Raw genomic sequence first — 22,921 nt, forward strand, 5'->3', positions numbered from 1 at the left:
ATTATCAAATGCATTTATTGAGGCACTAAGTGATATGACTACTTTGTTTCAACAAAGTGTCCTGGTCTAACTACATCAATAGATAAGCCCTGAAGTAAAATTCTAGAAAAAGAATCACCTGGGAGGCGGGGCAAGATGGCAGACTGGTGAGCTGTATGTTTTAGTTACTCCTCCAGGAAAGTAGGTAGAAAGCCAGGAACTGCGTGGACTGGACACCACAGAGCAATCTGACTTTGGGCATACTTCATACAACACTCATGAAAACGTGGAACTGCTGAGATCAGCGAAATCTGTAAGTTTTTGCGGCTAGGGGACCCGCGCCCCTCCCTGCCAGGCTCAGTCCCGTGGGAGGAGGGGCTGTCAGCTCCGGGAAGGAGAAGGGAAAACTGCAGTGGCAGCCCTTATCAGAAACTCATTCTACTGATCCAAACTCCAACCATAGATAGACTGAGACCAGACACCAGAGAATCTGAGAGCAGCCAGCCCAGCAGAGAGGAGATAAGCATAGAAAAAAAACAACATGAAAAACTCCAAAATAAAAGCAGAGGATTTTTGGAGTTCTGGTGAACATAGAAAGGGAAGGGCCCTGAGGCGCATATGCAAATCCCGAAGAAAAGCTGATCTCTCTGCCCTGTGGACCTTTCCTTAATGGCCCTGGTTGCTTTGTCTCTTAGCATTTCAATAACCCATTAGATCTCTGCGGAGGGCCCATTTTTGTTGTTGTTGTTGTTGTTGTTGTTGTTGTTTTAATCCTTTTTTCTTTTTCTAAAACAATTACTCTAAGAAGCCCAATACAGAAAGCTTCAAAGACTTGCTATTTGGGCAGGTCAAGTCAAGAGCAGAACTAGGAGAGCTCTGAGACAAAACGCAATAATCCAGTGGCTGAGAAAATTCACTAAACACCACAACTTCCCAAGAAAAGGGGGGTGTCCGCTCACAGCCATCATCCTGGTGGACAGGAAACACTCCTGCCCGTCGCCAGCCCCATAGCCCAGAACTGCCCCAGACAACCCAGTGTGACGGAAGTGCTTCAAATAACAGGCACACACCACAAAACTGGGCGTGGACATTAGCCTTCCCTGTAACCTCAGCTGATTGTCCCAGAGTTGGGAAGGTAGAGCAGTGTGAATTAACAAAGCCCCATTTAGCCATCATTTCAGCAGACTGGGAGCCTCCCTATACAGCCCAGCAGCCCAGAACTGCTCTGGGGGGACGGCACTCACCTGTGACGTAGCACAGTCATCCCTCAACAGAGGACCAGGGGGTGCATGGCCTGGAAGAGGGACCCACTCACAAGTCTCAGGAGCCATACACAAATACCAAGGACCTGTGGGTCAGTGGCAGAGACAAACTGTGGCAGGACTGAACTGAAGGATTAGACTATTGCAACAGCTTTAAAACTCCAGGATCACCAGGGAGATTTGATTGTTAGAGCCACCCCCACTCCCTGACTGCCCAGAAACACGCCCCATATACAGGGCGGGCAACACCAACTACACACGCAAGCTTGGTACACCAATTGGACCCCACAAGACTCACTCCCCCACTCACCAAAAAGGCTAAGCAGGGGAGAACTGGCTTGTGGAGAACAGGTGGCTCGTGGACGCCACCTGCTGGTTACTTACAGAAAGTGTACACCACGAAGCTGTAGATCTGATAAATTAGAGATAAGGACTTCAATTGCTCTACAAATCCTAAAAGAACCCTATCAAGTTCAGCAAATGCCACGAGGCCAAAAACAACAGAAAATTATAAAGCATATGAAAAAACCAGACGATATGGATAACCCAAGCCCAAGCACCCAAATCAAAAGACCAGAAGAGACACAGCACCTAGAGCAGCTACTCAAAGAACTAAAGATGAACAGTGAGACCATAGTACGGGAGATAAAGGAAATCAAGAAGACCCTAGAAGAGCATAAAGAAGACATTGCAAGACTAAATAAAAAAATGGATGATCTTATGGAAATTAAAGAAACTGTTGACCAAATTAAAAAGATTCTGGACACTCATAGTACAAGACTAGAGGAAGTTGAACAACGAATCAGTGACCTCGAAGATGACAGAATGGAAAATGAAAGCATAAAAGAAAGAATGGGGAAAAAAATTGAAAAAATCGAAATGGACCTCAGGGATATGATAGATAATATGAAACGTCCAAATATAAGACTCATTGGTGTCCCAGAAGGGGAAGAAAAGGGTAAAGGTCTAGGAAGAGTATTCAAAGAAATTGTTGGGGAAAACTTCCCAAATCTTCTAAACAACATAAATACACAAATCATAAATGCTCAGCGAACCCCAAATAGAATAAATCCAAATAAACCCACTCTGAGACATATACTGATCACACTATCAAACACAGAAGAGAAGGAGCAAGTTCTGAAAGCAGCAAGAGAAAAGCAATTCACCACATACAAAGGAAACAGCATAAGACTAAGTAGTGACTACTCAGCAGCCACCATGGAGGCAAGAAGGCAGTGGCACGATATATTTAAAATTCTGAGTGAGAAAAATTTCCAGCCAAGAATACTTTATCCAGCAAAGCTCTCCTTCAAATTTGAGGGAGAGCTTAAATTTTTCACAGACAAACAAATGCTGAGAGAATTTGCTAACAAGAGACCTGCCCTACTGGAGATACTCAAGGGAGCCCTACAGACAGAGAAACAAAGACAGGACAGAGAGACTTGGAGAAAGGTTCAGTACTAAAGAGTTTCAGTATGGGTACAATAAAGGATATTAATAGACAAAGGGGAAAAATATGACAAACATAAACCAAAGGATAAGATGGCTGATTCAAGAAATGCCTTCACGGTTATAACGTTGAATGTAAATGGATTAAACTCACCAATTAAAAGATATAGATTTGCAGAATGGATCAAAAAAAATGAACCATCAATATGTTGCATACAAGAGACTCATCTTAGACACAGGGACACAAAGAAACTGAAAGTGAAAGGATGGAAAAAAATATTTCATGCAAGCTACAGCCAAAAGAAAGCAGGTGTAGCAATATTAATCTCAGATAAAATAGACTTCAAATGCAGGGATGTTTTGAGAGACAAAGAAGGCCACTACGTACTAATAAAAGGGGCAATTCAGCAAGAAGAAATAACAATCGTAAATGTCTATGCACCCAACCAAGGTGCCACAAAATACATGAGAGAAACACTGGCAAAACTAAAGGAAGCAATTGATGTTTCCACAATAATTGTGGGAGACTTCAACACATCACTCTCTCCTATAGATAGATCAACCAGACAGAAGACCAATAAGGAAATTGAAAACCTGAACAATCTGATAAATGAATTAGATTTAACAGACATATACAGGACATTACATCCCAAATCACCAGGATACACATACTTTTCTAGTGCTCATGGAACTTTCTCCAGAATAGATCATATGCTGGGACATAAAACAAGCCTCAATAAACTTAAAAAGATTGAAATTATTCAAAGCACATTCTCTGACCACAATGGAATACAATTAGAAGTCAATAACCATCAGAGACTTAGAAAATTCACAAATACCTGGAGGTTAAACAACACACTCCTAAACAATCAGTGGGTTAAAGAAGAAATAGCAAGAGAAATTGCTAAATATATAGAGACGAATGAAAATGAGAACACAACATACCAAAACCTATGGGATGCAGCAAAAGCAGTGCTAAGGGGGAAATTTATAGCACTAAACGCATATATTAAAAAGGAAGAAAGAGCCAAAATCAAAGAACTAATAGATCAACTGAAGAAGCTAGAAAATGAACAGCAAACCAATCCTAAACCAAGTACAAGAAAAGAAATAACAAGGATTAAAGCAGAAATAAATGACATAGAGAACAAAAAAACAATAGAGAGGATAAATATCACCAAAAGTTGGTTCTTTGAGAAGATCAACAAGATTGACAAGCCCCTAGCTAGACTGACAAAATCAAAAAGAAAACCCATATAAACAAAATAATGAATGAAAAAGGTGACATAACTGCAGATCCTGAAGAAATTAAAAAAATTATAAGAGGATACTATGAACAACTGTATGGCAACAAACTGGATAATGTAGAGGAAATGGACAATTTCCTGGAAACATATGAACAACCTAGACTGACCAGAGAAGAAATAGAAGACCTCAACCAACCCATCACAAGCAAAGAGATCCAATCAGTCATCAAAAAGCTTCCCACAAATAAATGCCCAGGGCCAGATGGCTTCACAGGGGAATTCTACCAAACTTTCCAGAAAGAACTGATACCAATCTTACTCAAACTCTTTCAAAACATTGAAGAAAATGGAACACTACCTAACTCATTTTATGAAGCTAACATCAATCTAATACCAAAACCAGGCAAAGATGTTACAAAAAAGGAAACTACCGGCCAATCTCCCTAATGAATATAGATGCAAAAATCCTCAACAAAATACTTGCAAATCGAATCCAAAGACACATTAAAAAAATCATACACCATGACCAAGTGGGGTTTATTCCAGGCATGCAAGGATGGTTCAACATAAGAAAATCAATGTATTACAACACATTAACAAGTCAAAAGGGAAAAATCAATTGATCATCTCAATAGATGCTGAAAAAGCATTTGACAAAATCCAACATCCCTTTTTGATAAAACACTTCAAAAGGTAGGAATTGAAGGAAACTTCCTCAACATGATAAAGAGCATATATGAAAAACCCACAGCCAGCATAGTACTCAATGGTGAGAAACTGAAAGCCTTCCCTCTAAGATCAGGAACAAGACAAGGATGCCCGCTGTCACCACTGTTATTCAACATTGTGCTGGAAGTGCTAGCCAGGGCAATCCGGCAAGACAAAGAAATAAAAGGCATCCAAATTGGAAAAGAAGAAGTAAAACTGTCATTGTTTGCAGATGATATGATCTTATATCTAGAAAACCCTGAGAAATCGACGATACAGCTACTAGAGCTAATAAACAAATTTAGCAAAGTAGCGGGATACAAGGTTAATGCACATAAGTCAGTAATGTTTCTATATGCTACAAATGAACAAACTGAAGAGACACTCAAGAAAAGATACCATTTTCAATAGCAACTAAAAAAATCAAGTACCTAGGAATAAACTTAACCAAAGATGTAAAAGACCTATACAAAGAAAACTACATAACTCTACTAAAAGAAATAGAAGGGGACCTTAAAAGATGGAAAAATATTCCATGTTCATGGATAGGAAGGCTAAATGTCATTAAGATGTCAATTCTACCCAAACTCATCTACAGATTCAATGCAATCCCAATCAAAATTCTAACAACCTACTTTGCAGACTTGGAAAAGCTAGTTATCAAATTTATTTGGAAAGGGAAGATGCCTCGAATTGCTAAAGACACTCTAAAAAAGAAAAACGAAGTGGGAGGACTTACACTCCCTGACTTTGAAGCTTATTATAAAGCCACAGTTGCCAAAACAGCATGGTACTGGCACAAAGATAGACATATAGATCAATGGAATCGAATTGAGAATTCGGAGATAAACCCTCAGATCTATGGCCGACTGATCTTTGATAAGGCCCCCAAAGTCACTGAACTGAGTCATAATGGTCTTTTCAACAAATGGGGCTGGGAGAGTTGGATATCCATATCCAAAAGAATGAAAGAGGACCCCTACCTCACCCCCTACACAAAAATTAACTCAAAATGGACCAAAGATCTCAATATAAAAGAAAGTACCATAAAACTCCTAGAAGATAATGTAGGAAAACATCTTCAAGACCCGGTATTAGGCGGCCACTTCCTAGACTTTACACCCAAAGCACAAGCAACAAAAGAGAAAATAGATAAATGGGAACTCCTCAAGCTTAGAAGTTTCTGCACCTCAAAGGAATTTCTCAAAAAGGTAAAGAGGCAGCCAACTCAATGGGAAAAAATTTTTGGAAACCATGTATCTGACAAAAGACTGATATCTTGCATATATAAAGAAATCCTACAACTCAATGACAATAGTACAGTCAGCCCAATTATAAAATGGGCAAAAGATATGAAAAGACAGTTCTCTGAAGAGGAAATACAAATGGCCAAGAAACACATGAAAAAATGTTCAGCTTCACTAGCTATTAGAGAGATGCAAATTAAGATCACAATGAGATACCATCTAACACCAGTTAGAATGGCTGCCATTAAACAAACAGGAAACTACAAATGCTGGAGGGGATGTGGAGAAATTGGAACTCTTATTCATTGTTGGTGGGACTGTATAATGGTTCAGCCACTCTGGAAGTCAGTCTGGCAGTTCCTTAGAAAACTAGATATAGAGTTACCATTCGATCCAGTGATTGCACTTCTCGGTATATACCCGGAAGATCGGAAAGCAGTGACACGAACAGATATCTGCACGCCAATGTTCATAGCAGCATTATTCACAATTGCCAAAAGATGGAAACAACCCAAATGTCCTTCAACAGATGAGTGGATAAATAAAATGTGGTATATACACACGATGGAATACTACGCGGCAGTAAGAAGGAACGATCTCGTGAAACATATGACAACATGGATGAACCTTGAAGACATAATGCTGAGCGAAATAAGCCAGGCACAAAAAGAGAAATATTATATGCTACCACTAATGTGAAGTTTGAAAAATGGAAAACAAATGGCTTATAATGTGGAATGTAGGGGAACTAGCAATAGAGAGCAATTAAGGAAGGGGGAACAATAATCCAAGAAGAACAGATAAGCTATTTAACGTTCTGGGGATGCCCAGGAATGACTATGGTCTGTTAATTTCTGATGGATATAGTAGAAGCAAGTTCACAGAAATGTTGCTATATTAGGTAACTTTCTTGGGGTAAAGTAGGAACATGTTGGAAGTTAAGCAGTTATCTTAGGTTAGTTGTCTTTTTCTTACTCCCTTGTTATGGTCTCTTTGAAATGTTCTTTTATTGTATGTTTGTTTTCTTTTTAACTTTTTTTTTCATACAGTTGATTTAAAAAAGAAGGGAAAGTTAAAAAAAAAAACAAGGAAAAAAAAAAAAGATTCAGTGCCCCCTTGAGGAGCCTGTGGAGAATGCAGGGGTATTCGCCTACCCCACCTCCATGGTTGCTAACATGACCACAGACACAGGGGCCTGGTGGTTTGATGGGTTGAGCCCTCTACCACAGGTTTTACCCTTGGGAAGACGGTTGCTGCAAAGGAGAGGCTAGGCCTCCCTATGGTTGTGCCTAAGAGCCTCCTCCCGAATGCCTCTTTGTTGCTCAGATGTGGCCCTGTCTCTCTAGCTAAGCCAACTTGAAAGGTGAAATCACTGCCCTCCCCTCTACATGGGATCAGACACCCAGGGGAGTGAATCTCCCTGGCAACGTGGAATATGACTCCCGGGGAGGAATGTAGACCTGGCATCGTGGGACGGAGAACATCTTCTTGACCAAAAGGGGGATGTGAAAGGAAATGAAATAAGCTTCAGTGGCAGAGAGATTCCAAAAGGAGCCGAGAGGTCACTCTAGTGGGCACTCTTACGCACACTTTAGACAACCCTTTTTAGGTTCTAAAGAATTGGGGTAGCTGGTGGTGGATACCTGAAACTATTAAACTACAACCCAGAACCCATGAATCTCGAAGACAGTTGTATAAAAATGTAGCTTATGAGGGGTGACAAGGGGATTGGGAAAGCCATAAGGACCACACTCCACTTTGTCTAGTTTATGGATGGATGAGTAGAAAAATAGGGGAAGGAAACAAACAGACAAAGGTACCCAGTGTTCTTTTTTACTTCAATTGCTCTTTTTCACTCTAATTATTATTCTTGTTATTTTTGTGTGTGTGCTAATGAAGGTGTCAGGGATTGATTTAGGTGATGAATGTACAACTATGTAATGGTACTGTGAACAATCGAAAGTACGATTTGTTTTGTATGACTGCGTGGTATATGAATATATCTCAATAAAATGAAGATTAAAAAAAAAAAAAAAAAAAAAAAAAAAAAAAAGACATAATGCTGAGCAAAATAAGCCAGGCACAAAAAGAGAGATATTGTATGTTACCACTAATGTGAATTCTGTGAAAAATGTGCAATGTTTTATAATGTAGAATGTAGGGGACCTAGAGATACCAATTAGTGGAGGGGGAATGATAATCTAATAAGAACAGATAAACTATGGAGGGTAATCTCAATGTTATGGGAATGCTCAGGAATGATTATGGTTTGTAAACTTGCTTGGATATAGTAAGATCATGTTGGAAGCAATAGAGTTATTTTAGGTTTTTTTTTTCTCTTATTCCTTTGTTTTCTTAGGGGTTGTTAATTTTCTTGGGGTATGGTAGGAACATGTTGGAAGCAATATAGTTATTTTAGATTATTTGTTTTTCTTACTCCTCTGTTTGGACATGGTTTATTAATTTTCTTGGGGTATGGTAGGAACATATTGGAAGCAAAGTAGTTATTTTAGGTTATTTGTTTTCCTTAATCCACTGCTTTGTTTGAAATGTTGTGGGGTTTTTTTGGTTGTTGTTTGCTTGTTTGTTTTTAATTTTTTGATAAAGTTAAAAAATTGAAAAAAAAATCAGTAGAAAAATGGGAGTAAAAACTAAATGATAAATAGGGTGGGATGGGGGAATGGTTTGGGTATTCTCTTTTCACTTTTATTTTTTATTCTTATTCTGATTCTTTCTGATGTAAGGAAAATGTTCAGAAACAGATTATGGTGATGAACGCATAACTATATGATCATACTGTGAACAGTTGATTGTATACCATGGATGACTGTATGGTTTGTGAATATATTTCAATAAAACTGAATTAAAAAAAAAAAAAAAATCACCTGGGAAGTGGTAAAACATTTCCACTGTGTTGTAAACATATACTCTTTTGTGTGTAATTAATTATCAGTACATCTTTAATAAGATTAATATCTCTATTCTTACACAAGAGATCTCAGAGATTATATCTACAGCTTCCTTCATTATTTAAAAAGGAGTTTATTGATAATTAATCCAGACAATATCCAGAACGTGGCATTTTATGGAGGATTTTGCCAAGTGTCCATTTGAAGTTTTATCTGGTGTTAACTAGGTGGCCATTCTAGTTTTGCAACATCTTTTCCTCAAGGATCTTATAACCCCATCATTCCCAGTGTTTCTTTACAGAATTTGGAGATGGGGAGATTTTGTGTATCTAAGATAGAATCCTTAAATTTTGTTGTTCTATAAGATGTCTGCATAAGGACATCCTATTTAGTGTAATGATTTGCTAAAGTATTTCTATGATATTTTGAAATGTTTCTATAGTATTTTGTAGTGTCTACTGTATAGAATACTAGCTTCTACTGTGGGCCTCTACTTTTATGAAAGCAATTATTGTAGATAGTAACAAGGCATCAAATAATTCTTATTTGTGCATTTTTAAAAGGAATCTTGAAGAAGTTAAGAAATATCTTTGTTTCTGTAGCATTTCAAGAAGTGAATTATTCTAAAGTCATTTCAGCTACTAATGTATACATTCACTTTTATTTTAGCAATTTGTCATGTGCTACAAAAGGCCATAGTTCAGTCATTTGAACAATTTGGCTTCTAGTAAGGAATTAAATTCTTTAAAAGATATGTGACTACTTGTATAATAGGCAGGTTATTGCCCCTTTTCATTTTTAATATCAGATCCATCAACAAACAATATTAATTCAGAATTTGGTAGTGGAGTGTCCAAATGTTCTGTCAAGGCATATGGACACTTCTTGAGTTACTGAAACACTACAATGAAATTCTCCGTTGGGTAAGGAATATGGAATTGTTGGATTAAGACTGTTAAATCAGGACTTCTGCTTCCAGCTAAGATGGGGTAACAGTGATCAAACAACCAAAAACCGGAGAACATTCAAGACACTGGACATTATGTAACAAAGGGCAGTGTAGTGTTCTGAGAGAAAGGAAACAGAGGTGCCTGAGCTTACAGGCTTCAGTTTCCAGCCTGCAGTGCAAGGTGGGGGGATCCAGGTGGAGCCCATAGGGCTTCCTGAGTTGAGGATCAAGAGCTGAGAGTCCAGGGAAACAAAGGCAGCTAGATTCCACAGGTCAGAGCATCAGAGAGGAGAGCGCCACACAGAGGGAGAATTTCCAAGATCTGCAGAGTATCCTCCTCCAGCATTCAGCTGAATATTAGTACACACATATGCAAAAACTTCCTGAGGTCAGGGAAAGAACCAACCCAAAGACTTAGAGGTAACAGTGCCTGGCAGGCATGCAGTGCCAGTCCTACCAGCCAGGATTGGAAGCCTCATGATTCACAAGGCACTGGACAGAGTACACAAAAGGGCCATCTCAGGAGTGGGGAATAATTAGCCTTAGACTGAACACCACTCTGTTCCCACCTAACAAATCTTACAGGCAAAAACAAAACTGATGTTTCCAAGTAACTGAGTTCCAGAACAAAGCTTAAGAGTACTTAGAGGAATATAAAATATCCAGCACCCGTCAAGGTAAAATTCACAATATCTGACATCTGATCCAAAATTACCAGGCATGCAGAGAAGCAGGAAAATATGACCCATAAAGAGAAGTCAATCAAAATTGGCCCAGATCTAACACATATGTTAGAATTAGCAGACAAGAACATTAAACCTGTCATTGTAATTATATTCAAATGTTCAAAGAGTATTACACCATTGGAATTAATATGAGAAAGAATAATTAATAATTATTTAATTGATTACTAGAAAAATGTTGAGTGGTTTCCTTTAGCAATAGAGAGTTACTTTATGTGGTAACATCAGATTTAAAGGCCATCCTAATAAAAGATCTGAAGATGCTTGACTAATTTCTTGAGGACTGTAATTGTTCTGAGGCAAGGAGGCTAAGCCTTGGCTACTGACTGAAGGGACAGGCACTGGTTCCTCTACGTGTTCCTGTTACCACCCCTAGAGCACAGCCTAATCTTTTCATATTGGTACAAAAAGAGATTTATGGACATCTAGGAACAGTCAAGCTGGACTCTAATGGACTTTGCTCCAGTTAATCTGTCTGTGGAGTCTTTTGCCCTTAGGGATTCTGAGACCATAACTGTTTCTTTGGTAATTTTTTGAGTCATTTCCTCAGACTGGTGTAGGTATTGTACTGTCACAGCAGTTATAATCTGATCATGTGGAGGGACTAGAGCATCTTTTATCTGGAAGTAGTTCTACCTATTAAGTCTGTAGTAATCACAAAAAATAAAGTGGTTATTTTTCTGACAGTGATCCAAAATATCAGGTACAGGTTGGGACTTAAGATTTAGGATTATTAGAAGTTCTCATTTTTTTGAGTGGTTCTAGTAAACCAAAGCAAATAAAGTTCATTTCCCCTCAAATCTTTATAATTACCCTATATACTTGTTCCAGTTTGCTAATGCTGCCAGAATGCAAAACACCAGAAATGGATTGGCTTTTATTTGGTTACACAGTTACAGTCTTAAGGCCATAAAGTGTCCAAGGTAGTGCATCAACAGTCAGGTACCTTCACTGGAGGATGGCCATTGACATCAGGAAAACCTCTGTTAGCTGGGAAGGCACTTGGCTGGCATCTGCTCCAGAGTTCTACTTTCAAAATGGCTTTCTCCCAGGATGTTCCTCTCTAGGCTCCAGCACCATCTGGGCCTGTGTGGCTCTTTTTAAAGTACTCCAGTGATCCAATAATGATCCATGCTGAATGGGCGGAGCCACACCTCCATGGACACACTCAGTCAAGAGGTCACACCCTAATCAAAGGTGTCACTCACAGTTGGGTGGGTCACATCTCCACGGCAACACTCAATCACAAGGTTCCAACCTAATCAGCACCAATACATCTGCCCCAAGACTACATCAAAGATAATGGCATTTGAGGGGACACATAATACATCCAAACTGACAATACTCAATTCATCTTTTATCTTCTTTCAGCATCTGTCCTGAACAATCATTCTTACTTTAAGACATTTCTTTCTCTCACTGAAAGTCAATTTGTCTTTCCTTTTGCTTTTTAGATGACTTTAAAATTTTACTCTGATAGAGCTGATATTTCATGGTAGTGGGATTAATGGTAGATAGAGGAAAACTAATGTCGACTACAATGCTATATTGTTTCACCTGGACATTTGGAAGGAGGACAGGGAATTGCTGTGGGTTAATGTCCCCCTCCGAGCAACATCATTAGACAGATTTAGATAGCTTTCCTTCTGTTTCTACTCCATTATTGGACAATTGTTCTTTCAGTGACACTTTTGCTTGCAATATCTTCTGGTTTCTTTACCCTTGTGGTCTAGTTTTTATTCCAGGGGCCAATTATTTTATCAAGAGAACCATGGATTGGAATGATTTCTAGCTTGTTTACTTTCTGAGGCTCTCTGAAAACCTCTTACCACATATTGAATATTTTCTAAAACAGCAATTTCATATTTCAATTCATTTTTTCTAATTAAATTCCTTAATTTTAGTCCATTTACAAAAAGAGAGGACAAGGCTTGCTTTACTTCAGCCATTGGATCTATCCCAGAATCCTGTTTGAAAAAAAGAGCAAAACTGCTAAGAAATTTGGCTATTTGAGATATTGGCATCTCTCTTCTGAAGAGCATTAATTCTGTCTCTTTTCTGGTGATCAATCTTATTTCATTGAGCAAGATGGCTATAAGCTGGCACTGAGCTCTGTGATATCTTCTCAGCCTTGGACGTCTTTGGGCAGTAGAGACTGTGAAACCATTTGCTAATGTAAGCCCTTTTGTAAATGGTCAGAAACCACACACAGTGTATAGCAGAATAGAACAGACTGTGGAATATTATCTTTTTCTTTGGGTGTTTTAATAGAACTACTCAATTCCATTCATTTTGTTCTAAAACAGTTCTGAGGTTCTCTACATGGCTCTCATCCATGAAGTATGTGCCTTATCAATGACTGACTTCCAAATAGAACTAACATGATCTCTTTGGGACAGAGAAAGGCATGTAGTTTCCTCCTTTGACCAATTCTAGTATTTTCTAAATGAGGCATTCTCATTCACCCCCATTAACCCTAATCAAAAGCTCTATGCATGATCATAAAGTTAGCGTTCCTCTATTCTAACGCAGAGGAAACCAATAAGGCTTCTGAACAGCTCTTTTTAGTCAAAACAATTGTTAGTAATTACATCTTCTTGGATTTCAAGTCACAAAAACCCAAGTAGAATTAGAATGTATTGGCTCATAAACCACAAAGCTCTGGTTGGATCAAGGGGCTTACATGAAGTCATCAGGAATTACTCTCAGTTCTAATTTCTTCATGTTTCCCAGACAGTTTTCTCCCTCCAGAAGGCCAGATGGATGCTATTAGTGTCATGTTCTTATACTTTTTATTTTTCTAATACTTTTTCTTTTACTTCTAACAAGAGATCCAGGATTGAGTCTCACTGGACTGACTGGTCACAGGCCCATCCATTCTTAACCAATCACTGTGACTTGAAACATGGATTATACATTGGCTAGGTCTGGGTCGCGTGCCCATCTCTGAAACTGAGGGTGGTTCCCCAAAGAAACATGGTGATGTTCCCAAAGGAAAGGGGGAAATGGAGGCAGGGCAGACAAAAACCACAGCAGTCCACCACAACAGTCACAGGATGAGAGAGAATAATACATCAGGGTGGTCACTTCTGAACATCACTAAGGCTGCAGCAAGGGAGTTCTGAGGAGATGCTACTTCCCACTCCTCTTTTACTGACACCCCTGTCCCTCCAGAGCAGCCACAAGCTGTCAAATTCTTTCTGAAGCTTTTGAAAGCTGATTTTTTAATAACCTATATAGAGTAAGCTAAAGGCAACACAGCTATATAGTTACCTACCTCCCAATATTTCCTCTACAAACAATATGAAACAAGAAAGGAAAAGTTCTATGCAAAACCATGCCCTCAGTACAACTTGAAGGCAGGGAAGGCCAAATCTTCAAAATAACTAAGTAAGAAGAGAAAAGTCATAAATCCTAATATGTGCTCTCATGCTTCTACCCCACCCCAAGCTTGACAAAGGCAGACAAAGAAAAACTACAGGGAAGGCAGAAAACAGGAGCTAATGAAAGGGTATAAAGTTGATCTGAAACTTTCACCATAAAGCTTAAGTGCACCCTAAGTCTGCAAATACTAAAAAGTGTCCAGGCAGTTCAGAACATGAACTACAGAAAAGGAACTTCAAAGTACACATGATTTAAAAGTGCAAGCATGATTTAAAGGGAACCATCAAAATACATAGTTTCTGGAAGAGAAAAAAGGCAAAAAGAAAGGGAGAAACACCCTTGGCAACTAGTTGTGAAGGGAAAAGGAAAAAAATAAGGAAAAGGAAATTTTAGGGTCCAGCTAGATAAAAGGTAACCATAAAATCTGAGGGCTCATAACTTCCCACCACTACCAAACAACAAGTCTGGCAAAGTACCTGGACTTTGCTATTCTGACAGAAGAGGGCACCGTTAAACTAGAAATATTGCAAAACAACCCAATACCATAAACATGAACAAAAGAAAGTTAAGTCCATACAGAGCAACTGCAGAAAATCAGGAAAGGAAATTCCACACTTATCAACTGAGGAACACTCTCCCCCTACCCATCCCCCCCCCAAAAAAAAAATCAATCACAAAGCAGAAGAAACCAAAAGCAAACACTACAAACAAATATTTTCAAACAAACTCAAATACCAACATAAATCAGAAATTCAAAATCTAAGGATAGATCAGAAAATCAGAGAAATAGAAAGAGTTGATTAAACTCAGGAAATGAAGAAAAAGACATTATCTCAGAAATGAGGAATAAGTCACAAGGTCCTCAAAGGAGAACAGACTCAAACGAAAATAAAAGACATTGAAGAAAGGTAGAAAAACCATCAAGAAAATGAAAATGGTGTAAAGAAAAAGTAAAAAGCATCAGAGAGAAAGTAATGGAGTGGAAGACAGGCAAAGAAGGAATAATATTTGTGTTATTGGAGCCCCGAGGAAGAACAAAACGGTGGAACAAGAGATACTATTTACAACTATAACTCAAGAACACCTTCCAGGAATAGAAACAAACAAACACTCTGAACCTTCACATTGAAAGAGCTCACCAGTTGCCCAGGAAAAACCAAATGATCAACTTTGAGAAATATCCTGATAAGACTATTAGATTCCATGGATAAATTAAAGATTCTTAAGGTCTGAAGGCAAAAAGATCAAATGACTTAGAAAGCCAAAGGATACTGGCATTGATATTTCAAAACCAATGTACTAAGGCAGGAACAATGGAGCAGTGTGGCTGGCAGAATGCCAGGGTGGTCCCCAAGACTTCCCAGTCCCTGGTGTATTTGCCTGCATAATCCCTGGGACGGTGAAAAGGATGGATTTTACTTCCAAGGGTAGCTTGAGACTGTTACAGTTGACTTTAATAGATATTATCATGGTAGGCCTGACCTAAGCACATCAGCCCTTTAAAAGCAGTTCTCTCTGGCTAGTTACAGAGATTCCAAACACAAGGAGGATTTGATGAGCCCTTTCTGCCTTGGAGATGGAGGAGGCCACATGATAAGAAATGCAGGCTGCCTCTAGGAGCTGAGCACGGCCCTTGGCTGAACAAACCAGCAAGGAAATTGGGATCTCAGTTCTACAACCCCAGGAAACTGAATTCTGCCAAAAACTTGAATGAGCTGGGAAGCGGATTCTTCCCCAGAGCCTTCAGAAAGGAACACAGCCTTGCCAACACCTTGGTTTTGGTTTTGTGAGACCCTGAGCAGACTCCAGCCACACCATGCCTGGTCTCAGGAGCCACAAAAACTGAGATAATAAATTTGTGTGTTCTTAGGCTACTAAGTTTGTGAAATTTGTTACGCAGCAATAAAAAACTAGTACAGGCACCATTATTTTAAAAATTCAAAGTATGTATGAACCAAGGATTTTTATCCAGCCAAGCTGTCCTTCAGTTATCAAGACCACAGGAGATCAGTTTTCAACACATAAGAACTTAAAGAATCCTGCACCCATCAGCCATTCTTAAGGAATCAACTAGAGCAGAGATCAGCAAACTTTTTCTGTAAAGGGTCAGGTAGTAAATATTATAGACTTCAAGTGCCGTATATGGTTTTTGCCACATATTCTCCGTTTTGTGTGTATGTTTTTATAACCCTTTAAAAACATAAAAACCATTCTTAGCTCATTGAAGTAAATAAAAACATGATACAGGCCAGATTTGGCCCTCAGGCCTTATTTGAATGGCCTCAGTATTAGAGGATGAGCTTTATCCAACCAAGTGATAATTGGGAAAATTTCAAAGGACTGATGGAATGAGGTGATCAATTTAAAATATGCAAATATATATAACAATGTATAAAGCAAAGGTGGGGATGAGTGGAAAAACTGATGTACAAATGTTACATAATTATGACAGTAGAAATAATGCAACTAAATAAATGGAAGGGGAAAAAAGAAGGCAACACAAGAATAGCATAATACTGTTGTGTAGGCAATAGAAGGGCATTAAACAGTAACAAACAAAAATCTGGTAAACCAGATAGCAAACAGTTAAATAAGAAAAACAGGGCTAAGGGCATTAAAAAAAGGTTCAAGTATATATGGTACTAAAATTAAAATTTTTTTAAAACTCCATGGATCTTCACAGCACAGTGAAACTTAAGTTAAACTATGCACTGTGGTTAATAGCACAATTATAATAATGTTTTCATCAATTGTGACAAATCTTCCACACCATTGCAAGTTGTTAGTAATAGGGTGGTATATGGGAGTCCTGTATTTTATGCATGATTGCTCTATAACCCACAACTTCTCTAATTGAAAAAAAAAATCAGGCCTTGTCAGGTGTTTAGGATGCAGTTGGGATAACTCTATGGAAGAGGTATAGTTAAATTATCTTTTAAAAAACATTGTCAGAAAAGTAAAGTTTTCAAATCTGTAAAGCTTGTTCCCCTTTTTCTTTTTGTTGTGATTCAGAAATACAAGATATGAAAATTAGTTTATGATTCTACCACAAAAGCTTCTAAAGTATCAAACAAGCTGTAATACATATCAAAATAGCCATGTACACTTTTATGAATTTTAAATTGTCTTTACAGTGGTGACATCAAGCAAGTATGAAATGTAATAGCTATTATCTCCTCTTTAAAATATAAAATCTGTCATCACTGCACTGAACCATAATCTGAACAAGATTATAGAATTATATGGTTAAAAAAAAAGAAAGAAAGAAAGAGAAAAAGAAAGGGTATGATTAAAATTTGTACTAGAACAAAAGTAGAAATCTTCCTAAATACAACTCAAAAAAAATTATAAAGAGCAAAGAAACACACTTCTTAGAGAAAGAAACATAAATATTATAAAATACATTAATTATAAAATACTATGACAATTGAAATGAAACATATCATTCAGTAAGTATGATTTAGGCTTAATTCACCTATTACAAGATTTTCAGTGTGGCTCACAAAGCAGAGCCCAACTATATGCTGTATACCAGACACACACTCCAAGTGATTCAGAAAGGCTAAATGTAAAGGAATGGACAGGGTTATACCAAGCAAATGGAAACAAAACAGAATGCAGGGATAGTGATCTTGATACCAGACAAAGCAGAATTCAAGCCGAAAGAGCATTAAACATGACAAAGCAAGACACGTTTTAATGCTAAAACCTAAAAGTCACAATGAAGATATGACACTTATACAACAAATACCCTGGCAACTATCAGGCACAAGGCTAAAAAAGCAAGGCAGAGTTGACTAGTAAAGAAACACTAAGCCCTTGTTAGATTCAGACTGTTTATTACTTACATTGACTTTGAAGAGAGAGTAGTCAAAGGTGCCAACTCCCCATGTCCCTTCGGAGGATGACACTGAAACAAAAGGGACCAGACGGCTGCCACACAGATAGGAGACCCTGCTGCTGAGGCGCCAGAGCCAGGCTATACTCAGTTTTATAGGCTGCAGCTGTAACCTGAGGGGGAAGGAGGGATGTGAGGCAGAAAACCTCACACCTCACCAGCATCTGGGAGGTAATGAGAAACTGACTCATGACAGCTTCCTTGGTGGATGGAGAGCAAGTGAGAAATGGCCTGGTAACAGCTCCTCACAAACCTACCCCACCTGCACCCCCACGTTCTGGGAGAGCACGCAACATTCAGCCAAAGGTTCAGCTCAGTTGTGGTTCAAGCTTTGCTCCAAGGCCTGTGTGGCCTCACGTGAGGTTGTCAGTGACAGCACAGAGCTGTTCCCCCAGGAAACAAACACTAGAGGAGATGCAAGAAGACAGAATCTATGGGATGCATTGAAAGCCATGATCAAAGGAAAACTCATAGCACTAAACATATTTTGTCAATAAACATGAAAAACTGAAAATAAATGAATTAAATTCCCAGCTCAGAAAAAGTAGAAAAAGAAAAAACACGGTAAACCCAAAGAAAGTACAAAGTGGAAATAATAATGAGCAGGAATGATATGGTAGAGAATAGAAAAACAATAGCTCTAATTAATAAATCAAAATCCTATTTTTTAAAAATTAGCAAATAAACAAACTACAAAGAGCTAATCTGATCATTAAAAAAGTGAGAGGGCACCCAGCTGCAGGGTTGAGGAGATACAAGGGAAGTTGTCACCAGAGTCAGACCCCCCAGTAGCTTAAAGAGAGGGGCCCCTCGGCCTCGCCACCCTCTGCACTCCCCCAGCCCCCACCTCATGCTGTGGGAGAAGACCTTCAAGCAGCACAGTTCCTTCCAACAAAGAGTAGATGCCCGACTTCTTCAACAGCCACATCCTACCAAAATCTGGTGATTATATAGATACAAGGGTGAGAAGCAGCTTTACATGCTGGATAAAACCGAGTTCCTTATACCAGATCACGTCAACAGGAGTGAACTAATTAAAATAATTATGAGGTGCTCACAGCTGAATGCTAGCCAAGCTTCTTCCTGTTGGTGAATGGAAGCATAGCAAGTGTTTCCACACCAATTTCTTAAGTGTATGAAAGCGACAGCATGAAAATGGAGTCCTGTATTTGGTATATGCCTCTCAGGAGACATGTGAAATGAAATTGGTGTAAGGCTAGCAAAATGCTTCTACTCTAGACCTTTTAAAAACCCTTATGAAAGAAAAAAAAGGGTTGTTACCAACTGAAATTAATCAGTTCCTCTAATCACAGGTCATCAAAACTTTAGTGTTTTCACCTAGGAGTTTTAGGAAGTTGTTTTTATGGATTTCAAGCAAAAAACTGAGCTCCAAATGAGCACATTCTGCTTTTGGAAAACTACATTATTTAACCTAGGCTATCTTGCTGTCAAATTTTAGAAGTTTTAAAATAAAATACTTTGCACTTTAAGTTGCCAGTAAAATAAACCAAGTTATTTTTTTTTTTTTTTTTTTTTTTTTTAAATCATCATTTTATTGAGATATATTCACATACCACGCAGTCATACAAAACAAATTGTACTTTCGATTGTTTACAGTACCATTACATAGTTGTACATTCATCACCTAAATCAATCCCTGACACCTTCATTAGCACACACACAAAAATAACAAGAATAATAATTAGAGTGAAAAAGAGCAATTGAAGTAAAAAAGAACACTGGGTACCTTTGTCTGTTTGTTTCCTTCCCCTACTTTTCTACACATCCATCCATAAACTAGACAAAGTGGTGTTTGGTCCTTATGGCTTTCCCAATCCCATTGTCACCCCTCATAAGCTACATTTTTATACAACTGTCTTCGAGATTCATGGGTTCTGGGTTGTAGTTTGATAGTTTCAGGTATCCACCACCAGCTACCCCAATTCTTTAGAACCTAAAAAGGGTTGTCTAAAGTGTGCATAAGAGTGCCCACCAGAGTGACCTCTCGGCTCCTTTTGGAATCTCTCTGCCACTGAAGCTTATTTCATTTCCTTTCACATCCCCCTTTTGGTCAAGAAGATGTTCTCCGTCCCACGGTGCCAGGTCTACATTCCTCCCTGGGAGTCATATTCCACGTTGCCAGGGAGATTCACTTCCCTGGGTGTCTGATCCCACGTAGGGGGGAGGGCAGTGATTTCACCTTTCAAGTTGGCTTAGCCAGAGAGAGAGGGCCACATCTGAGCAACAAAGAGGCATTCAGGAGGAGACTCTTAGGCACAAATACAGGGAGGCCTAGCCTCTCCTTTGCAGCAACCGTCTTCCCAAGGGTAAAACTTATGGTAGAGGGCTCAACCCATCAAACCACCAGTCCCCTATGTCTGTGGTCATGTTAGCAACCATGGAGGTGGGGTAGGCGAATACCCCTGCATTCTCCACAGGCTCCTCAAGGGGGCACTACATCTTTTTTTTTTTTTTTTTTTTTAACTTTCCCTTCTTTTTTCAAATCACCTGTATGAAAAAAAAAGTTAAAAAGAAAACAAACATACAATAAAAGAGCATTTCAAAGAGACCATAGCAAGGGAGTAAGAAAAAGACAACTAACCTAAGATAACTGCTTAACTTCCAACATGTTCCTACTTTACCCCAAGAAAGTTACATAATATAGCAACATTTCAGTGAACTTGTTCCTACTACAACCATCAGAAATTAACAGACCATAGTCATTTCTGGGCATCCCCAGAACGTTAAATAGCTTATCTGTTCTTCCTGGATTATTGTTCCCCCTTCCTTAATTGCTCTCTACTGCTAGTTCCCCTACATTCTACATTATAAACCATTTGTTTTACATTTTTCAAAGTTCACATTAGTGGTAGCATATAATATTTCTCTTTTTGTGCCTGGCTTATTTCGCTCAGCATTATGTCTTCAAGGTTCATCCATGTTGTCATATGTTTCACCAGATCGTTCCTTCTTACTGCCGCGTAGTATTCCATCGTGTGTATATACCACATTTTATTTATCCACTCATCTGTTGAAGGACATTTGGGTTGTTTCCATCTCTTGGCAATTGTGAATAATGCTGCTATGAACATTGGCGTGCAGATATCTGTTCGTGTCACTGCTTTCCGATCTTCCGGGTATATACCGAGGAGTGCAATCGCTGGATGGAATGGTAGCTCTATATCTAGTTTTCTAAGGAACTGCCAGACTGACTTCCAGAGTGGCTGAACCATTATACAGTCCCACCAACAATGAATAAGAGTTCCAATTTCTCCACATCCCCTCCAGCATTTGTAGTTTCCTGTTTGTTTAATGGCAGCCATTCTAACCGGTGTTAGATGGTATCTCATTGTGGTCTTAATTTGCATCTCTCTAATAGCTAGTGAAGCTGAACATTTTTTCATGTGTTTCTTGGTCATTTGTATTTCCTCTTCAGAGAACTGTCTTTTCATATCTTTTGCCCATTTTATAATTGGGCTGTCTGTACTATTGTCATTGAGTTGTAGGATTTCTTTGTATATGCAAGATATCAGTCTTTTGTCAGATACATGGTTTCCAAAAATTTTTTCCCATTGAGTTGGCTGCCTCTTTACCTTTTTGAGAAATTCCTTTGAGGTGCAGAAACTTCTAAGCTTGAGGAGTTCCCATTTATCTATTTTCTCTTTTGTTGCTTGTGCTTTGGGTGTAAAGTCTAGGAAGTGGCCTCCTAATACAAGGTCTTGAAGATGTTTTCCTACATTATCTTCTAGGAGTTTTATGGTACTTTCTTTTATATTGAGATCTTTGGTCCATTTTGAGTTAATTTTTGTGTAGGGGGTGAGGTAGGGGTCCTCTTTCATTCTTTTGGATATGGATATCCAACTCTCCCAGCCCCATTTGTTGAAAAGACCATTATGGCTCAGTTCGGTGACTTTGGGGGCCTTATCAAAGATCAGTCGGCCATAGATCTGAGGGTCTATGTCTGAATTCTCAATTCGATTCCATTGATCTATATGTCTATCTTTGTGCCAGTACCATGCTGTCTTGGCAACTGTGGCTTTATAATAAGCTTCAAAGTCAGGGAGTGTAAGTCCTCCCACTTCGTTTTTCTTTTTTAGAGTGTCTTTAGCAATTCGAGGCATCTTCCCTTTCCAAATAAATTTGATAACTAGCTTTTCCAAGTCTGCAAAGTAGGTTGTTGGAATTTTGATTGGGATTGCATTGAATCTGTAGATGAGTTTGGGTAGAATTGACATCTTAATGACATTTAGCCTTCCTATCCATGAACATGGAATATTTTTCCATCTTTTAAGGTCCCCTTCTATTTCTTTTAGTAGAGTTATGTAGTTTTCTTTGTATAGGTCTTTTACATCTTTGGTTAAGTTGATTCCTAGGTACTTGATTTTTTTAGTTGCTATTGAAAATGGTATCTTTTTCTTGAGTGTCTCTTCAGTTTGTTCATTCCTAGCATATAGAAACATTACTGACTTATGTGCATTAATCTTGTATCCCGCTACTTTGCTAAATTTGTTTATTAGCTCTAGTAGGTGTATCGTTGATTTCTCAGGGTTTTCTAGATATAAGATCATATCATCTGCAAACAATGACAGTTTTACTTCTTCTTTTCGAATTTGGATGCCTTTTATTTCTTTGTCTTGCCGGATTGCCCTGGCTAGCACTTCCAGCACAATGTTGAATAACAGTGGTGACAGCGGGCATCCTTGTCTTGTTCCTGATCTTAGAGGGAAGGCTTTCAGTCTCTCACCATTGAGTACTATGCTGGCTGTGGGTTTTTCATATATGCTCTTTATCATGTTGAGGAAGTTTCCTTCAATTCCTACCTTTTGAAGTGTTTTTATCAAAAAGGGATGTTGGATTTTGTCAAATGCTTTTTCAGCATCTATTGAGATGATCAATTGATTTTTCCCTTTCGAGTTTTTAATGTGTTGTAATACATTGATTGTTTTTCTGATGTTGAACCATCCTTGCATGCCTGGAATGAACCCCACTTGGTCATGGTGTATGATTTTTTTAATGTGTCTTTGGATTCGATTTGCAAGTATTTTGTTGAGGATTTTTGCATCTATATTCATTAGGGAGATTGGCCGGTAGTTTTCCTTTTTTGTAGCATCTTTGCCTGGTTTTGGTATTAGATTGATGTTAGCTT

At 38.6% G+C, this 22,921-nt stretch overlaps 1 pseudogene; it reads left to right on the plus strand.

The window, feature by feature from the left end:
- The first annotated feature begins 18,625 nt into the window (after positions 1 to 18,625).
- On the plus strand, positions 18,626 to 18,989 carry LOC119543800 (annotated as a pseudogene).
- The last annotated feature ends 3,932 nt before the right edge of the window (positions 18,990 to 22,921 follow it).

Source organism: Choloepus didactylus, chromosome 9 (genome assembly GCF_015220235.1).
Source record: "Choloepus didactylus isolate mChoDid1 chromosome 9, mChoDid1.pri, whole genome shotgun sequence".
Taxonomy (NCBI): Eukaryota; Metazoa; Chordata; class Mammalia; order Pilosa; family Megalonychidae; genus Choloepus; species Choloepus didactylus.